The sequence below is a fragment of the Myotis lucifugus genome, unplaced genomic scaffold (genome assembly GCF_000147115.1).
Source record: "Myotis lucifugus unplaced genomic scaffold, Myoluc2.0 scaffold_2957, whole genome shotgun sequence".
Lineage (NCBI taxonomy): Eukaryota > Metazoa > Chordata > Mammalia > Chiroptera > Vespertilionidae > Myotis > Myotis lucifugus.
Window position 1 is genome coordinate 11,914 of NW_005874005.1, and position 6,561 is coordinate 18,474.

Sequence of the window (6,561 nt, forward strand, 5' to 3'; positions counted from 1 at the left end):
CACACATATATATAGCAATATAGCCAATATATATAAATAGTACATTATTTGTATATATGGTCTTGCTAAATGATGCATATAAGGTAAGTTGACACAATACCACCATAGGTACCTTTTTTGTGTGTGGTGGAAAATTTTTAAGATTTTCTCTCTTAGCGACTTTCAACTATACAACACAGTGTTGCTAAGTATAGTCACCAAGCTGTACATTAGATTCCCCAGAACTTATCCATCTTATAACTGGAAGTTTGTGCCCACCCATTTCCCCCACTCCCTGCCCCTGGAAACCACCAATCTACTCTGTTTCTATGAGCTCAGTTTTTTTAGATAACACCTGTACATGAGACCCTACAATATTTGTCTTCCTCTATCTGACTTATTTCACATAGCATAATGCCTTTAAGTTTCGTCCATGTTGTTGCAAATGGCAGAATTTTCTTCTTTTATAACTGAACTAGGGGCCCAGTGCATGAATTTGTGCACCTTGAAAGGAACTGTAGGCCGCGAGGCCACGGTGGGCACAGGGGCAGGTCTCAGCCCATCCTCCACACCCCTCCTGCCACTGCCGCTCCCATGCACTAATAGCGCCAGCCCCACTTGCACCGCTGTATCGCGGAGTGATTGGGGCCGGCACCAGCTGTGGGTGTGAGCAGGGCCGGTGCTGTCAGCAGGTGCAAGCCGTCAGCGAATGCAAGCCACAGCTGCTGCCCCGATCACCCCTCGGGAGCAGGGGGAGGGGGAGAAACCCTCAGGGGCGATCGGGGCCAGCAGCCGCAGCTCGCATCCACTGACAGTGCTGAGCAATCAGGACTGGCACCGGGCGCTGGCAGTGGGTGCAAGAGGCAGCTCTGGCGCCGGCAGCAGGTATGAGCATCCGGCGAGACCATGGTGCACAGGAGCAAAAAATTTTCAGTAACCACCAGAGGCTCACCCTGATGACAGCGACTGGTGCCCACCGCCTTAGTCTGGTGCCCACCTGCTCCACCATCTGGCCGCGGCCAATGGCCGCCATGTTCCGCACATGCCCCCTGGTGGTCAGCACACATCATAGCGACTGGTTGTTTGGTTGTTTAGTTGTTTGTTTGTTCCACCGTTGGGTCTATTTGCACATTAGGGTTTATATATATAGATAATATTCCATTCTACATATAAACCATATATGTATGTGTATGTGTATAAACATATTTTAATATTAGTTGGTCATATATCTCTGTTCTTGATTCTTTCCCATTGATCTATGTTTTAATGCCAGTGCCATGCTGCTTTGATTAGTATAGTTTTGTATTGATATTGTTTAAAATTAGGAAGTGTGATGTCTTCAGCTTTGTTCTCTCTCATGATTGTTTTGGCTTTTGGAAGTCTTTTGTGGTTCCATGCAAATTTTAAGATTTTTTTTTATTTCTATAAAAAATGATATTAGAATCTTGTTAGGGATTATATTGAATCTATAGATGCTTTGGGTAGTATGGACATTTTAACAATATTCATTATTTATCTATGAACATGCTATCTCTTTACATTTATTTGTGTCTTCTTCAATTTCTTTCATCAATGTCTTATACTTTTCTGTGTGTAGATATTTCACCTCCTTGGTTATATTTATTCCAATATTTTATTGTTTTTGATGCTATTTTACATGAGATTGTTTTCTTTTTCATGTAAGTCACTGTTAGTGTGTAGAAATATGATGGGGTTTTGTAGGTTAATTTTTTATCCTAAAATTTTACTGAATTAATTTATTAATTTTAACAGATTTTATGGTGAAGTTTTTAAGTTTTCCTATATATTAAAATCATGTCATCTTCAAACAGAGATAGTTTTACTGCTTCCTTTCTGATTTGGATGCCTTTTGCTTATTTTTCATGCCTACTTGCTCTGGCTAGGACTTCTTGTACTATATTGAATAAGAGTGGTGAGAGTGGGCACCCTTGTCCTGTTCCTAATCTTATGAGGAAAAGCTTTCAACTTTTTACTTTTGAGTATGATGTTAAATGTGGGTTTGTCATATATGACCTTTATTATATTTCTTTCTATACCCAATTTGTTAAGAGTTTTTATCATGAAAGGTCATTAAATTTTGTCAAATGCTTTTTCTGCAACTGTTGATTATATGGTTTTTCTCTTTAATTCTATGCATATGGTATATCACATTGGTTTATCTGCAGATGTTGAGTCATCCTTGCATCCCTGAAATAAATCCCACTTTGTCATGGTGTATGATCCTTTTAATGTAAAGTTGACCCTTGAACAATGTGGGAGTTAGGGGCCCCAACCCCCCATGCAGTTCAAAATTCACATATAACTTTTCATTCCCCCTAAATTTAACTATAATCCCTCAGTATCCACAGGGGATTAGTTTCAGGACCCCCTCCCCCTACAAATACACACACACACACACACACACACACACACACACACACACTTGTGGATATTCAAGTACCTTATATAAAATGACATAGAACAATGCATAGTTGGCCCTCTACATCTATGGATTCAACGAACCATGGATCAAAAACAGTATTTTGGATCCACAGTTGGGAATCCACAGATACAAAACCAGGGATACAGAGGGCCAACTGTATATTTTCTGGGGGGAACTCCATTTTTAAGTGGACCCACGCAGTTCAAACCAGTGTGTTTCAAGGGTCAACTGTATTGTTGAATTAGGTTTGCTAATATTTTGTTGGAATTTTTGCATCTATTACCAGGGATACATGCCACAATTTATTTTTTCTTGTGGTCTCTGTCTAGTTTTATTATAAGGATAGTTCTGGCCTCATAAAATGAACTTGGATGTATTTCTTTCTCTTTGCAATTTTGAAAGAGTTTGAGAAAGATTAGCATTAATGCTTGTTTAAATGTTTGATAGAATTTATCAGTGAAATCTAGGTTTTTCTTTGTTGGGAGGTTTTTCATTACTGATTCAATCTCCATATACGTTATTGATCTATGCAGTTTTCTATTTCTTCATTGTTCAATCTTGGTTGGTAGTATAATTCCAGGAATTTATCCATTTTTTCTAGGTTGTCCAATTTATTATGATCCTTTGTCTTTCTGGAGTATCATTTATTATGTCTCCTCTTTCATTTCTAACCTTGAGTTCTCTCTCTCTCTTTTCTTGGTAAGTCTAGCTGAAGGTTTGTCAATTTTGTTTAGCATTTCAAAAAAACCAACTCTTACCTTTGTTAATCTTTTCTGTTATTTTTTTATTCTCTATTTTACCTTTTTCTGTTCTAATATTTATAATTTCCTTCTGCTAACATTGGTCTAAGGTTGTTTTTCTTTTTCTACTTCCTTGGGGTATAAAGCTAGGTTATTTATCTTTCTCTTTTTTAATATAGGCATGTATACCTATGAACTCCCTGCTTAGAACTGCTTTTGTTGCATATCATGAATTTTGATATGTTGTGTTTCACTTTTGTTTCAAGATATTTTTTAATTTCCCTTTTGATTTCTTTTTTGATCCATTGGTTTGATTTCTTTTTTGATCTATTGGTTATTCAGGAACGTATTTTAATTTCCAAGTATTTGTGAGTTTTCCATCTTTCCTCCTATTGCTGATTTGTGGTTTTATACCACTATGGTTATAAAATATACTTGATATAATTTCTATCTTCCGGAATTTGTTGAGACATATTATGACCCTATATATGATCTATCCCTGAAAATGTTCTGTGTGGAATTGATAATGTGTATTCTATTGCTGTTGGATGGGATATTCTGTACACGTCTGTTAGGTTCATTTGGTCTATAGTGTTGTTCAAATTAACTGTTCTTCAAATTCACTTATTAATTCTCTGTCTGGATAATCTAGCCATTGTAGAAAGGGGTATTAAAATTCCCAACTATTAGTACATTGCTGTTTATTTATTCCTTTATTTCAGTTAGTATCTTCTTTATATATTTAGGTACTCTAATATTTGATGCATAAATATTTACAATTATTATATACTAGTAGCCCTGCGCATGAATCCATGCGCCAGTAGGTCGCTGCCACCCTCCTGTAGCTCTCCACCCACTGCCTTGCCCTCCTGTAGCTCTCCGCCTGCTGCCTCGCCCTCCTGTAGCTCCCCCCACACCCTTCTCATAGCTTGTTGCCTTGCTCTCTCCTGTAGCTCTCTGCAGCCTGCTTGTACCTTACCGGCCCACCCTCCTGCTGATCTGTGATCTGGTCATGACACGCTTGGTTGTTACGCCTCAGGGCATAATGGCTAATTAGCATATTCCTCTCTTATTATATAGGATTATTCATCAAGTGACCCCTTTATCATTATATCATGAACGTCTTTGTCTCTTATGACTATTTTTATCTTAAAGTATATTTTTCCTGATACATGTAACTACCTCTGCTTTCTTTTGGTTACCATTTGCTTAAATATTATTTTCCATACCTTCACTCTAAGTCATTCTGTATCCTTAAAGGTTAAGTGAGCCACTTGTAGGCAGCATATTGTTGGATCTTGTTTTTTTAATCCATTCACCCATTCTCTGACTTTTGATTGGAGAATTTTTATCCATTTACAATTAAAGTAAAGATTGATAGTTAGGGTTTTGTATTGTCATTTTATTGTTTCCTAACTATTTTGTAAGCCATTTCTTTCTTGCTTCCTCTCTTGCTGTCTTCCTCTTTGATTTTATTAATTTTTGTAGCAGTATGCCTTGAATCCTTTATCATTTTATATATCTACTACATGGTTTTTTTTCTTTCTGGCTCATATAAAATATCTTATAATTATCCTATTTTAAGCAGATAACTTCAATAGCATGAAGAAACTCCATTTCAGTCATTGTATTGTTCATCTCTAGGAATTTTGTTTTTATTTTAATGGTTTCTATTTCCTTTTTAAACTTCTCACTTTGTTTATGCATTGTTTTCCTAATTTTATTTAGTTGTGCATTCTTGTAGTTCAATGAACTTTTTAAAGAGTCAGATAGTTCATAGATTTCCATTTTTTAGTGTCAGTGATTAGCTCAGGACTAATAAAGGACACTTTATTACTTTCCTTTGGCATTGTCACATTTACCTGATTCTTTGTGATTCTTGTATCCTTGCATTGGTATCTGTGCATTTGAGTAAGCAGTCTCTTCTTCCAGACATTACCAGTTTATTTGGACAGGGAAAGATCTTCACCAGTCTGCTTAGCTTCGGGTACTCGATGGGTCATCTGGTAGCATTTGTGGACAGTCACAGTTTGCTATTGGCGTCTCCAGCTGGGCAAAGGGAAGGGTTGCCACTGGCTGGTCTCTGCTGTTGGGTCAGCCTGCTGGCTGGGTCCCACATTCAGGGTGAGGGGAGATACACTAAATAGACACCTTGGTTGGGTGGAAATGCTGCCTGCACTTGATGGTTTCAGGGGAGGGATCCCTCGCTGGGCTCTGCAGTTACCTATGGTAGGGTGTCATCTCAGGTCGTTTCCTGGCAGGACAGTGTCACTGGTTGGATTCTGTGATTATGCAGGGTCTCATGTTGTGCTCTCTGACTGAATGGTGTCACTGACCGGACTCCACGTCAGGTGGAACCACAAGCATGGCTTCACAGTCGGACAGAACCACAAGCTATGCCCAAGTTTGGGCAGAGTCATGGGCTGTGCTTCATGATCAGTTAGGCCACTTTCTCTGCTCCTGTATTGGGCAAGATCACTTACCAGGCTCTCTAGTCAACTGGGGCCTCCAGCTGTACATTGATTGGGGCTGGAAACTATTCTATGTTCAATGGTTAGTTAGGTTTGGTAGGGTAACTGTCTCTGTTGGCTGGGGTCACAGGCTATGCTCTGAAATTGGACAGGGTCACTGGCGGTTTTTAGTAATTAGACATGGTTGTAGGCTAAACTCCGCTGCTAGAAAGGGCTGTTAGCTGGGCTTCACAGCTGGGCAGTTCTGTAGACTGGTTTCTGAGGCTACCAATGGTCACTGTTCAGGTTCCCTGGTTATAAAGGGGTAGAGGCTATGCTCAGTTGTTGGTCAGGGCTGCTGGCTTGGCCCTCTGCCTGCATAGGGCTGTACTATTAACTCCACAGATACCCAAGTTCTCTGGCCCTCATCCTGGTCTAGCAGGACAGGACTCTATGCCTAGCTTTTGGGCCGGGTTGCAAATATTCTTTCCTGCCCAAACAGGGACATAGAATGGGCTCCACAGCAGGTACAACTCTTTAGGCTGGAGTCCCAAACTGCCAAACAAGCTCTGTGATGAGACAGGATCACCAACTCAGCTCCGCAGATGACCGCACTCCCTAGGTTCTCCGCTCCTGTGTTGCTGCTAACAGGAATACAGCCTACCAAGATCTGAGTGCTAGCTGCTGTAAGCCCCGCTCCTCTTGGTCTCTATGTGATCCCCAGTAGTCAAGTCCCAGATTCCACCAGTGATCCTCATGAGGTAAGACCTGAATGAGCCACCAGAAAGCATCCCGCAGCACTGGTGGAGCTCATTGTCCACGTTGGCTTCCTTTTTCTTACTGGAAAAAAAAAATGTTAGATGAAAACTATAAACCCTGTTTCATGACTCCTTTCTGTAGTGTCTTAAAACTTCTTTTTGAAGTGGGAGGTGGGGGCAAGGTCATGGAC